Source organism: Loxodonta africana, chromosome X (assembly GCF_030014295.1).
Source record: "Loxodonta africana isolate mLoxAfr1 chromosome X, mLoxAfr1.hap2, whole genome shotgun sequence".
In the NCBI taxonomy this organism is placed as follows: Eukaryota; Metazoa; Chordata; class Mammalia; order Proboscidea; family Elephantidae; genus Loxodonta; species Loxodonta africana.
In genome coordinates, this window is record NC_087369.1 from 155791215 (window position 1) to 155805316 (window position 14102).

General features: G+C 41.5%; 1 protein-coding gene across 2 annotated transcripts in view; it reads right to left on the reverse strand.

The window, feature by feature from the left end:
* The window catches only part of GPC4 (glypican 4), a 115513-nt gene that overhangs the window by 60433 nt on the left and 40978 nt on the right, over window positions 1-14102 (reverse strand). Inside the window, exon 1 of one of the 2 annotated variants that reach the window (XM_064277596.1) lies at window positions 10788-11680. The exons of the other annotated variant lie outside the window; for it this stretch is intronic. The gene's annotated coding sequence lies outside the window, so the exon portion shown is untranslated. Of the gene's footprint in view, window positions 1-10787; window positions 11681-14102 lie in introns of those variants that run through there. 2 annotated transcript variants of the gene reach the window in all.

A 14102-nucleotide genomic window follows, 5' to 3' on the forward strand; every position in this document is an offset into this window, starting at 1 on the left:
AGACATTCATAGGGGCTCTAAGGTCCTTTCCCAGGAATGTTTCTCTGGGGCACCCAGGGGCCTCTTGTGGGAGGGCAGTACTGACTGAGGAGGCAAGGATTTCTTTTATTTATGGGACCATCCTCAGAGCCACAGTGTCTGGCTGAGTTGCTCTAATAAGCACTTGTTCAATGAATTAGGGGGGTGGGACTGGCAAGGACCTTTAGAGCAACAGATTTTAGAGCAAACCTCTTGTTTCTTAGTCAACTAAGGTCCTTCCACATTCTTGTCCAGATCTGCTTATCACTCCTGATTCCTTGTGCAGTAGCATACGTTCTCTTCCTTAACTCTGCCTCTCCAAGCTCAATGGCAATTCCTACACTCGTCATTAGTAGCAGGCCAAAGAGGATAACTCGATTTTTTTTTTTTTTTTACAAATTATGAGACTAGCACTATGCTATGTCTACCTGTGCAGGGTGGTTCAGTTTGTACATTCCAATCTATGGATGCAGAAAGCTGGCATCCAGCAGAGTTTTCAGTCTGTAACATCTGTGAGGATGGAGCCCTGCCAAGGCTAATGGGGGGACATTTCCAGAGATGATGAGCAGGGAGCCTTGGCAGACTTTTGCTTCAGACACCAATTTAAACTTACACCACTGACAAAGAGAAATGATCCCCATTCTATCAAAGAGTTAAAACAAAGTTTCTGTAGAGTAGAACTGTGCTCCAGAGGGTTTTCAGTGGCTGATTTTACAGGCATGGATCACCAGGCCTCTCTCCCCAGGCACCTCTGGGTGGACTTGAACCTTCCACCTTTTGGTTAGCAGCCAAGCCCTTAACCGTGGGTGGCGCAAATGGTTAAGTGCTCGGCTACTAACTTAAAGGTTGGTGGTTCGAATCCACCTAGAGGCGCCTCGGAAGAAAGGCCTAGTGAGCTAATTCTGAAAAAGGCCTAGTGAGCTAATTCTGAAAGGGCACAGCCACTGAAAATCCTATGGAGCACAGCTCTACTCTGAAACCCATGGGGTCGCCATGAGTCAGGATTGACTCAATGGCAAACTGTTTTCTATCTAAGGGTAAAGGACTAAAAACAGTAATGAATTAAAGCACACCATTCCTCTCACAGCCACTGCCAGACTAACCCACCTGTCAGGACAGTAAATTGTATTCAAGCAAAGCATTTACCTCTTTGGGGTCTCAGTTTCCCTGAACTATCAGCTGAAGCATCAAACTGATGTCTTGTAGGCTACTTCCAGCTCTAATGTACTGTGGGCTCTAATGTACTGCCCTCCTTCCCTACTCAATTTTGCATTTAAAAGAATCCACCAACCAGAGGAAATCACTCACAACTGATTAAGGCAATGAAATCCTAACAAACAAATGTTCTATGTGTATAACTACTGAAATAGAAAGTCACCAAGACTACATAATGCGTTCACATTACCATAAAGGTGTACACCTGGAGACCCGTGACCTTGAATTGAAGGGCACAGGGCTCCACAGAAGGCATGCTTGCATGATCCAGAAAATCCTATATGTTGAATTTGGACCTTGATGAGATAAGGTACTTTCTAAACCTGGGGGTCTGTGGTTCCATCATTGCTACCCGCTCTGTTTTCTTCTATCACTGTCACTCTGAACCAGATTGCTCGAAAAGCACTTTCCAGCCCCTACAAGGTAATGTAGTTATCTGAGCTATGATATTCTACTGGTAAGTAAGTAAATTTTAACTTTCCTAACCACCACATCTAAACAACAAAGTTTTAGATACTCAGCACAGGCTGGACTGGGACCCCCTCTGGCCTCACTTCAAGGTTCACCAGAGGGCCCTGCCACTCAAAGCTCCTGTTTAAAACACTGCCCTGGAAATGGAGCTGACCCACCCTAGTGCCCCAGAACTAAAAATAAGCCTGCAGGCCTGCGGGCTGGCCAACTCCAGGCATGAGGAGCGAGCGCTCAGGCCTTCTTACCTCCCATGAGACTTGGGTTGCACATTCCTCCCAGGAACTCTGTTTCCACACTCTGGGTCTCATTATGCTCGGGGCAAGGGTTGGTGCTGAAGGCACATGAAGACCTCCATGACCTCTCCTATTTCATCAAGTGACAACACAAGGGTGAGTGAGTGCAGCCAACTCCTGGAAACAAGCAACTTACTTCTTTAACCCCCGGAGAGGATTTCTGGGGCCTCCTTAAGCCTCAGAAAGTAGAAAAGGGACCTAAGGCACAGAAGCATTAGGTGACTTATCCAAGGTCATCCAATACAGCCCAGGAATAAGTCTCCTAGCTCTAAGTCCAGTAAAGCATATGCCATACTAATAAATACATAAATCTGATTCCATAAACCCTATTCTACACTCTTTGGACATTTCAGTACAATCTTTGGCATCACGGTGTTCCCTAGGCTGATGATCACAAAATGTACAAAGAAAATAGAAAACAATGGTTCTTTGCTGTTCTTTATGGCTTTCCAGTAAGAGGTTAACACAGAAGAACATTCCCTTTATTAGTCATATTAAAAACAAAAACACTAAGGGAGCCTAAGGAATGCAGTTATGTATTCTGCATTAAACTGCCATGGAGAAGCAATATATGGGGCTCAGGCACAGGGAGAGAAACGAACGCTCAGGGGCAATCTCTAAGTTGCCTCCCCCCACTTGAGCACCCAGGAGCAATGTCTAATTGTACCATCCCCATCCCCCCCCCCAATTTTCATGATGAGTAGACGTTGATAGTGGTGACATATCAGCAGAAATGCCTCCTACCCTCCCCCTCCCCCTCCCCCTCGTCCAGCTGCCTCAGTCAGACACCTTTCATATTTGTGGAACCTCAATGTCATTTTGCACCTCCTCTGGCACCCTCTTGGATTTGTGCCTAGGGGAAAGTGCACCCCCATCCCCAACAAGACTCTGATGGGGGGACAAAGAATTGGAACTTGGTCCCCAAAACTCACTCTAGGATGTAGGCCCTGATTCCCAGTACACCTGCCTGTATAGCCAGGGTAATGATAAGTAATGGACATAATGACAGCACTCAGGGGCCATCAGACTCAAACTCAGTTCTGTTCTGGGTGATTCTTTTTAGATATCGGCATATATGTGGCTTTCCTGCCTCTCTCTAAAATACTCTTCCAACCTATGCCGTAACCTGCTTAGCCAGGAGGTCAGCCTGAGGGTGCCTCGCTCCTCAACCTTCTGCTAAGTCTTATCTAGCAAAGAATTTTAAAGTTCACTTAACCTTTCTTTTTTCCTTTTAAAGGAAAACTATTTTTAAATCATTTTTAATCATCAAGTTCTTTTTACGTATACCGTTTCCTGCACATCGGGTGACCATAAATTATAGTCCAAACCAGGGCATCATTGAGAGTGAAAGGAGGTGTTATTAATAATTACACTAGGACAACAGGTGTAAACCTGGATTGTTGATGGGCAAACCGGAACAATAAGTGCCCTGCTTACCCACAAACTTTCAAGAAAAGAACCTACTTGCTGAGATTCTTTGGGGGGAAAAAAGGTTAAAAAAAAAAATGGTGCACCTGTTAAATGCCATGCCGTCTCTCTTCCGATTATGGATTGTCCTGGAATGTACTGCAGATAAATTGGATGTGTTATATTTGTTTCCTGGCAGCATATTTAGTTTTGGTCTGGATGGCCAATCTAGGCCCTTTACTAAGGACACAGGCCACTCTGGAGAGACACTGTCAAGCCCAGAAGTAACCCATTTCATTTACACAGCTCAGCAGGACAGGTCACACTTGTCCAAATGTCCAAGCTTCACTTGGTTTTCTGACTTTACAACTCATTCTTTCTACCCCCAGCACCAAAGTCTAAGGAAATTTTTCCAGTTCATAAAGACACTTTTAAAGATTAACTACCTTGCGATATGTTCTATGTTCTTGTGATTTAAAACAACAGCAACAACAAACCTGTTGCCGTCGAGTGGATTGTTCCTCATGGCAACCTCAAATGTGCAGAGTAGAAGAGCTCTATAGGGTTTTCTTAGCTGGAATCTTTATGGAAGCAGGCCTTTCTTTTGCAGAGCCTCTGGATAGGGTCAAACAGTCAGCCTTTAGGTTAGCAGACAAGTACAAATCATTTGCACCACCCAGGGACCTACTCTCATGACATACAATCTAAAAAATTTGTTGAATTGTGCTAGAGGTCCTAGCCAGAGAAATTAGGCTAGACAAAAAAATAAAGGGCACCCAGATTGGCAAGCAAGAAGTAAAATTATCTCTATTTGCAGATGACATGATCTTATACACAGAAAACCCTAAGGGATCCTCCATTAAACTACTGAAACTAATAGTTCAGCAGACTATCAGGATACAAGGTAAACATACAAAAATCAGTTGAATTCCTCTACATCAACAAAGAGGATGTCAAAGAGGAAATCACCAAATCAATATCATTCACAGTAGCCCCCAATAATATAAAATACTTAGGAATAAATCTTACCAAAGATGTAAAAGACCTATACAAAGAAAACTACAAAGTACTAGTGGAAGAAACTAAAAGAGACCTCCATAAGTGGAAAAACATACCTTGCTCACGGTAAGGAAGACTTAACAGTAAAAATGTCTATTCTACCAAAAGCCATCTATATATACACAATGCACTTCCGATCCAAATTCCAACGACATTTTTTAATGAGATGGAGAAACAAACCACGAACTTCATATGGAAGGGAAAGAAGCCCCGGAGAAGTAAAGCATTACTGAAAAAGAAGAACAAAGTGGGAGGCCTCACTACACCTGATTTTAGAACCTATTATACAGCCACAGTAGTCAAAACAGCCTGGTACTGGTACAACAACAGGCACATAGACCAATGGAACAGAATTGAGAACACACACATAGATCCATCCACGTATGAGCAGCTGATATTTGACAAAGGACCAGTGTCAGTTAATTGGGGAAAAGATAGTCTTTTTAACAAATGGTGCTGGCATAACTGGATATCCATTTGCAAAAAAAGGAAACAGGACCCATACCTCACACCATGCACAAAAACTAACTCCAAGTGGATCAAAGACCTAAACATAAAGACTAAAACCATAAAGATCATGGAAGAAAAAATAGGGACAACCTTAGGAGCCCTAATACAAGGCATAAACAGAATACAAAACATTATTAAAAATGAAGAAGAGAAACCAGATCACTGGGAGCTCCTAAAAATCAAACACCTATGCTCATCTAAAGACTTCACCAAAAGAGTAAAAAGACCACCTACAGACTGGGAAAGAATTTTCAGCTATGACATCTCCAACCAGCGCCTGATCTCTAAAATCTATATGATTCTGTTAAAACTCAACCACAAAAAGACAAACAACCCAATCAAGAGGCGGGCAAAGGATATGAACACGCACGTCACTAAAGAAGATATTCAGGCAGCTAACAGATACATGAGAAAATGCTCTCCATCATTAGCCATTAGAGAAATGCAAATTTAAACCACGATGAGATTCCATTTCACTCCAACAAGGCTGGCATTGGACCAAAAAACACAAAATAATCAATGTTGGAAAGGCTGCGGAGAGATTGGAACTCTTATACACTGCTGGTGGGAACGTAAAATGGTACAACCACTTTGGAAATCTATCTGGCATTTCCTTAAGAAGTTAGAAATAGAACTACCATACAACCCAGAAATCCCACTCCTCGGACTATACCCTAGAGAAATAAGAGCCTTTACACAAACAGATATATGCACACCCATGTTCACTGCAGCACTGTTTACAATAGCAAAAAGATGGAAGCAACCAAGGTGTCCATCAACAGATGAATGGCTAAATAAATTATGGTATATTCACACAATAGAATACTACCCATCGATAAAGAACAGTGACGAACCTGTGAAACATTTCATAACATGGAGGAACCTGGAAGGCATTATGCTGAGTGTAATTAGTCAGATGCCAAAGGACAAATATGGTATAAGACCGCTATTATAAGATGTTGAGAAATAGTTTCAACTGAGAAGAACACATTCTTTTGTGGTTAGGAAAGGGGGAGAGGGAGGGAGGGTGGGAGAGGGTTATTTACTGATTAGATAGTAGATAAGAACTGCTTTAGGTGAAGGGAAGGACAACACTCAATACAGGGAAGGTCAGCACAACTGGACTGGACCAAAAGCAAAGAAGTTTCATGGATAAACCGAATGCTTCCAAGGTCAGCGGAACAAGGGCGGGGGTTTGGGGACTATGGCTACAGGGGACATCTAAGTCAACTGGCAAAATAAATTCTATTAAGAAAACATTCTGCATCCCACTTTGAAGTATGGCATCTGGGGTCTTAAATGCTAACAAGTGGCCATCTAAGATGCATCAATTGTTCTCAACCCACCTGGATCAAAGGAGAATGAAGAACACCAAGGACACAAGGCGATTATGAGCCAAGAGACAGAAAGGGCCACATGAACCAGAGACTTACATCATCCTGAGACCAGAAGAACTAGATGGTGCCCGGCCACAACCCATGACTGGCCTGACAGGGAACACAACAGAGAACACCTGAGGGAGCAGGAGAACAGTGGGATGCAGACCCCAAATTCTCATAAAACGACCAGACTTAATCGTCTGACTAAGACTAGAAGAATCCCGGCGGTCATGGTTCCCAAACCTTCTGTTGGCCCAGGACAGGAACTATTCCCGAAGCCAACTCTTCAGACATGGATTGGACTAGACAATAGGTTGGAGAGAGATGCTCATGAGGAGTGAGCTACTTGGATCAGATGGACACTTGAGACTATGTTGGCATCTCCTGTCTGGAGGGGAGATGGGAGGGTAGAGAGGGTTGGAAACTGGCAAAATGGTCATGAAAGGAAAGACTGGAAGGAGGGAGCGGGCTGGCTCACTAGGAAGCATGTAGTAAGGTGTACATAAGTTCATATGTGAGAGACTGACTTGATTTGTAAACTTTTACTTAAAGCGCAATAAAAATTATTAAAAAAATTTTTTTGTTGATTCATTCAGAACCTCACTTTAAGATTTTTAAGACCATGGTAATTTTATCATCTAAGAAAATATTGAGAAAATGACTTGGATAAAATATTTGATGAGTGACACATTTTTATAGTGACACGGCTTCTTAATTTTGTTTGCATATCCAAGTATAGATCCTACCTTATACATAGTAATCATGGAAGATGTCACAAATTACAGTTCCTTCCACAACCAAACCAAACCCGTTGCTGTTAATTCTGACTCACAGCAACCCTATAGGACGGAGTAGAACTGCCTCATAGGGTTTCCAAGGCTGTTATCTTTACAGCAGCAGATTGCCAGGTCTTTTCTCCCATCAAGCCACTGGTGGATTCTAAGGTTCTGTCTACCTTTCGACTGGCACCTGAGCACTTAACCACTACACCACTAAAGGTCCTTCTACAGTACTTTACAATATGCACAAGCAGGAAATTAATTTTATTCTCTTTACAATTCAATAATTTTATATAAAACCACATCCTTTAGTTTTCCCCCCAAACCAGGGCACCCAATTAATTTACTCCTTGTTAATGCTGTAAGTTGGCTTTAAATCCTGTTACTGCATTCCTTTGTGTAATCAAATGCCCTTTAAAAACTAGTATATCAGTTAAGTTTGACTCCTCTGGGAGAGGTTATGACCCTTTTATACCCTATGGGGCTTTTGACCCTAGTTCCTGTTTTTCTTATATTTCTGTTAAATTATGGTTCTCACAGAACCACTGTCACTTAAATATAACTAGTCTGTCTTAAATGATATTAAACTTGTTCCAATTAGTTTAAGTTAAGCAAAGAAACCTAATATAGTATTACGATGCATCTGATAAAGAATGACAGGAAAACCTACTCAAGAATGTCAAAATATTTTTAAAATACTGTCCTCCCATGGTGAATTATAATGCAGCTATTCGATCCATGGTACTACTCCCTTCAAAACTAATTTAAATTAAATTTAAACTGAATAAATATCCTGGTATTTACAAAGCTTTCTTTCCAAGATAATTCTTTCTGCCTGTGATTGTTGGGTGGGTATGATGTGAACATTTAAATGAGGATTCTTAAACAGCAAGTAAAATTAGAGGTACAGTACTGGACATTTGATTATCTTAAAGGGATAGAGGAAGCCAGAGGTTGACATGTTGGGTTTAAGGAAATAATTTTCCTCAGAAAATTGTTTAGTGACCTATGAAACATTCAAACAATGAATCTGGATTTGAGCACTCACGGCCCTGCTGTGACTAACATCACTATTAACTCACCATTTGAGAGACAGATCAAAATAATTAACACTTGATAAAAAAAAAGAGGGGGATCACTCCCATATGATTGCTTTTAAAATAAGCAAGTTATGTCAACTAGTTAATTACTTAGTTAAAAATGAAAGGTGACAAGGTAGATTGAGTGGAGGTGGGAGGTCAGGTCTCTCAAGCTTCTTCATATGAAAATAAAATTTCAAAGTCAAGTGTCTTCTTACCAAATGTCTTAAAACAAAAACAGAAGAGCTCCTCAAATCCCACCTACAAAAATAAGTTTTTGCCCAGAGAACAGAGGAGAGACAATCTGAGCTTTCTGTTCACGACACAATCAACAGCAGTAAAATCTATCCCCGGAATTTTCTGGTAAAGTCAATAAGCTGTTTTGTCTTTTAGTGTTAACCCCAAACAAACCCTGGTTGGAGGCGAGGGGGGGGGCTGTTTTGCAACCGTTGGTTATGAGTTCTGGGGTTATTTTGCTTGATGGAGAAAAGCAATTTTCTCAAGAACCACTTTAAATACTGCAAAGCCAACAACTAGGCAGGGAGCATTGGAAAACTTCATCGGTTTGGTGAATCTGTATCAACTGACAGTTCCTATACCTTAAGGAGGCCTAGTGGCATGGTGGTTAAGCATTTGGCTGCTAACCACAAGGTAAGCAGTTGGAATCTGCCATACACTCCGTGGAAACCCTGCGGGCCAGTTCTACCCTGTCCTGTAGGGTAAGGACAAGTCAGAATCGATTCAATGACTGGACAGCAACGGATCTGGCTTTTCATACCTAGAAAGTTCTTCAAGGCTTCCTTTTTTTTTTTTTTTTTTCTTTTTTAAAGGTTGGAACTTATTTCTTCATATCTTCCTTGTTCCAAGGTGACAGTTTCATCATCTCTACTTTTCAACCTGGATCACATTTCCAGGCTTACCCAAGAGGTGCTTTAAATGCTTCAGTTGTAATAAGCCTTTTTATCTCCTTGGAAGTTCTTCAGGTTCTAGAAGCCACTTTCAGATTTCACTAATTTCCCTTCTGAGGACTGAATGACCACGAGCTCAACAGCTATTTGGGGACCTAGTTGTACATTCAAAAAAAATTCCACAGAGTTGCTCACTAAAAGAGCTGGGGGTGGCGGGGGGGGGGGCGGCACGGGGAGAGGAAGGCTCACAGCAAAAAGGAAGTTTCAATTACTTTGTGAAGTGAAGCAGAAAAATTAAGTGAGATCCAAGCAAACTTTATTAGCTATGACAAGCAATCCTTAATGCTTTTGTTTCATGAGTACTCTGAAACCTGTGCTAAAATAATTGAAAAATTTACCACAAACTAAGACATCCCAATTGAATTGCTCTGTGTGTGTGTGTGTGTGTGTGTGTGTGTGTGTGTGTGTGTGTGTGTGAGAAAATTAGTCTTTAAGCAAATTTCCATTCAGTATGTTTTATGAGCACCATTAGAAAATTAAGTCCTAAGACTTCTTTCTGTTCAAATATAAATGTTATTGGAAACTATGGCAACTTTAAAAACTTAATTAAAAAAAAAAGAAAAAAAATTAAAAGCCTACTTTAATTCTTGACTTCTAGGCCTAAGAGTAGTCTCAATAGCTCTTCTCTCAAGGTCTGTAATAATCACTGAAACAAACAAGACAGGGTATAACTCTAAATTGCTAAGAAGCAATTCATACCATGTTATATTCTTAAGGCAAATATACACTCCTGAATTGTGTTATCATTATTTTAAATTACTTTCAGTTTCAAGACCAAACACACACACACATACACAACTACAAACTCTCTTGCTTTACTCAAATCACTGTTGTCTTTCTGGGAAATCAGCAACCCCTGCCCCAAAGCTGAAATACGCTCAGGTTGTGTAATCTAAACAAACTCATCAAATAAAAGCTTCCAGCCATCATTTATAAAACCATCTGCATACAAGAAGCTTGTCCTTAAATGGGTATACCATTTCTTGACACACACCAGTTGATTTTTCTTTCTCTAAATCAGTTATTATAAATAACAAAACTTAGGTCATTATGCCAGTCACAGTGTTTCTCACCAGGAGAGGCAATAAACTCACAGAACAGAAACTGAGGCCCCAAGATAAGCAATTTGCTTCCCAGTATATTCTAAAAGTCATTCTAAAATTGACCCAAGGACTGCAGGTGATTTTATAGAAATGAGTGCTGCTCCCTACCCTAAATTCATTCCTTCCCCCACCGAACCCCAACACTGAGTCACTCTGCCTAGACCCTGGGTCAACAGCTTTAAAGAGGTGACAGGAAACTGAAATTTTGCTTTCAAATTTCAGAAAGCTTTTCTGTTTTGTAAAGAGGCCCCATGGGTAGAAATTTAGGGTAATCATAACATGCTGTTGTTCATTCCTAGAAAGCTCAATCTCCTGACCTGCTCTAAGGCTTAACACTTGATGCCCTCACTCTGGAGTCATCCACACCTACTTGTAACCAAGAACTCCAAAGCCAACTAATTTCGAGGTTACTTCCAACAACCATGACTCTCAGATGTTCAGAGAAAAACCAGAAAATGCAGGTTCTAGTAGTTTTGGTGGGGTTTAGCGCATTAACATGTACTCACTTGCTCCTTCGGTTCTCTTCCAGTTTCTTCAGTTTTCTGGATATGATTAAAAATCAATTGAGACACATGGCACAAAGGGGAAGGTGTTCTCTCTTATCCCCTCCAAAAAGGGAAAAAGTAAAATAAAGTGTAAGTTTCCGTAAATGCCAGAATATAGTAAAAGATTTTCGCTCCATTGCCACATTTCAGAGAAAAGCAGCTATGGTCTCCATTTACTAGTGAAGAAACTACTTATCCCTTCACCTTTCCTGAGAAAGATTGCCTTATTTAAAAATACTGGTTGCGCTGACAGCTGTATTTACCTAGATGGACACTCTGCATCTCCTAAAACATTTCTCTGACCCTGTGTTTTATAATCTACGTAAAAGTGTCTCCTTAAGAAACACAGACCCTATTTCTGTGAAAATGGGTTAGGGTTATGACTTAAAGGGCACAATCACCCAAATATGTGTCACTTGTTTTCCTAACAAGGAGTTTGTCCTCTGGCCTCTTACAAATTCCTCAATAAGAATTAACGATGAAAGTAATTTTTCAAAAGGCTGGCTTCCTAGTTGTACATGGCTAAATGGAGGCTGGGGTTGGAGCCTAAAGATCCAAAGCAGAACCAGTTTTCAGTTCTCACAGCTGCCATGCTCTCAGAGAAAGCAGATATACTAGCCCCAAAAAGAAGTTCCCCTCAAATTCCCTCCAAGCCTTTGCTGCTCAGAGTTCCTTTTACTCTCGACCACTGTCTGGCTCCTCCAAAGGTCCACCTTCCTTGACAGCCGAGTAAAATGAAATGACAATTTTCTCACTTCCCACCCCATTACTCAAGAGGTTAAGCTCAACTAATACTCATAATTGCCAAAATGGAAGTTTTGCAAAGCCCTTTGATAAGGTCTGTGGTACAAATTAGGAGCATTTTAGGCATTTACTTAAGAGCAAGCACATGTCTTCTGAACATGCCACACTTCTTGCTTATCACGTTTTGAAAGTTGCCAGGATGTTTTAGATAGCAAGCTTTGAAAGTTCAAAGCCATTTTAGGTATTCTTCCCCTTAGTGTGTGGTTTTTAATGTCCTGTTGTTGGACAATAGGAAAACCAAAGGACCCTACAGGTTTCACTTTTGAATTTTTGCTGATAACAGGGGTAGGGGGGTGGGGGCTGAGGGGGGGTGTGAACACGTGCTGTGCCTCAGGGTGCCACTTTCTCAACTTGTACACCAGGCCCACTGTTTCAGCAATCAGAGGCATTCTAGATAGAAATCTCTTCACTTAGACATCTTTTCTGACTGCACAACAGCAGTGGACCGGATTGCAAGTAAAAGCACTCCTTACTAGATGTGCATCCTTACAGGAAGCAGAAAGGAGCTCAAAAGAATGAAAGCAGCTACTTGGATTTCTACAGTATTAGCAGGAAAGAAGAAATGTGTCCTCTCAACCTTCATTTTTTTTCTCCTTAAAACTTAAACAAAGCATCATGTTTTCTCCTGGATAGGAATCAGGGTCACAAGACAAGAGACAAAAGGTAAGAAGAGCATACATCCTTGTAAGTACACATAATGGGGTACACCCAGAATTCGTTCAGAGATCAGCTTCACTTGCTATTTTTAAAATGATTCTAAAGCTGGGTTATTAAAAAACACACATAACAGCATATATCAGCTCAATTAGTCAACAGTGACTGGCATCCATCCAAAAGCTAGGGCAATTTTAGTCTTCATTAACATGAGTAAGTCTACTCATTCAATGAATCTTGAGTGTCTACCATGCGCTAGACAAGCATACAGCTCAATACTGAGGGTATTAAGTCCCTGCCCTAAGGAAGCTTCCAGTCTTGGGGCTTCCCATCACCAGGGGTCAGGGACAAAGGGTCGGTGATCACTTGGCAAAAATGAGGTTGCAGAAAGTCAAGACATCAGAAAGAACGCTTAGATGTTTTCTAAGGTTCCTTTCTGGAGTCTACAGAATAGGACGAAGTGCAGAATAAAATCGTCTCCAAGTTTACTTGAGTGTAAAGTTGAAACAATCATCCTGAGACCAGAAGAACTAGATGGTGCCCGGCCACAACCGATGAGATGACTGCCCTGATATGAGATGACTGCCCTGATATGAGATGACTGCCCTGATACGGAACACAACAGAGAAACCCTGAGGGAGCAGGAGAGCAGTGGGATGCAGACCCCAAATTCTTGCAAAAAAGACCTGACTTCATGGTCTGACTGAGACTAGAAGGACGCTAGCGGTCATGGCCCCCAGACCTTCTGTTGGCCCAGGACAGAAACCATTCCCGAAGCCAACTCTTCAGACATGGATTGGACGGGACAATGGGTTGGAGAGGGATGCTGGTGAGTAGTGAGCTTCTTGGATCAGGTCGACACTTGACACTGTTGGCATCTCTCCCTGGAGGGGAGATGAGAGGGTGGAGGGGGTTAGAAGCTAGCAAAATGAACATGAAAAGAGAGAGTGGAGGGAGAGAGCGGGCTGTCTCATTAGGGGGAGAACAGTTGGGAATATGTAGCTAGGCGTGTATGTAAGTTTTTGTGTGAGAGACTGACTTAATTTGTAAACTTTCACTTAAATCAGGCAGGCCATTGTCGAGGTGGACAAGTGAGCAGCCACGTGACTCTAGGTATCTCAGGACTGATTCTGCGCTCCGGAGACATCATTCCATATAAAGAAATAAAACTAATGGTTGCCTAGGACTGGGAGGAAAGAATGGAGGTGACTGCTAAAGGGTATGGGGTTTCTTCTTGGGGTAATAAAAATGTTTTAAAATTGATTGTGGTGATGGTTACACAACTCTGTGAATACACTGAAAACCACTGAATTGTGTACTCTAGCAGAGCGAATTTCACAATATGTGAATTATATCCCAATAAAGCTGAAAAAAAAGACATCAATCTATGATACTGCTGTGGCTCCAAGTGTTTGACATCAACAGGAAGGGTCTGAGGAACCAAGATAAACACTCTATCACCACCCAAAAAAAAAAAAAAACCTACACTTTCTACAAAAGCGTAAGTCACTTGTGCCTAGAATACCATATGCTATTCTAAAACTCATGAACACTTTGAAAAGAAGTTCTAGACAAAGGCAGCAAACATGAAAGGAACAGGGAGGTAAACGCCCAGGGGGAGAAAACAGACTAAAGGTATAAGGTAGGTAGGGGAAAGAAAAGGGGAAATATGTGCCAAGTCACAAAGGGTATGGCCAGGGTGAATCAAAACTGCTTTGATTATGGAAACCTTTCAAAGTTTAAAAGTGTTCACTTGGGGTGTGGGGAAAAAGGTCAAAAGCAACCTACAGTCTATTACACATGTTGAGAGGAAACGAG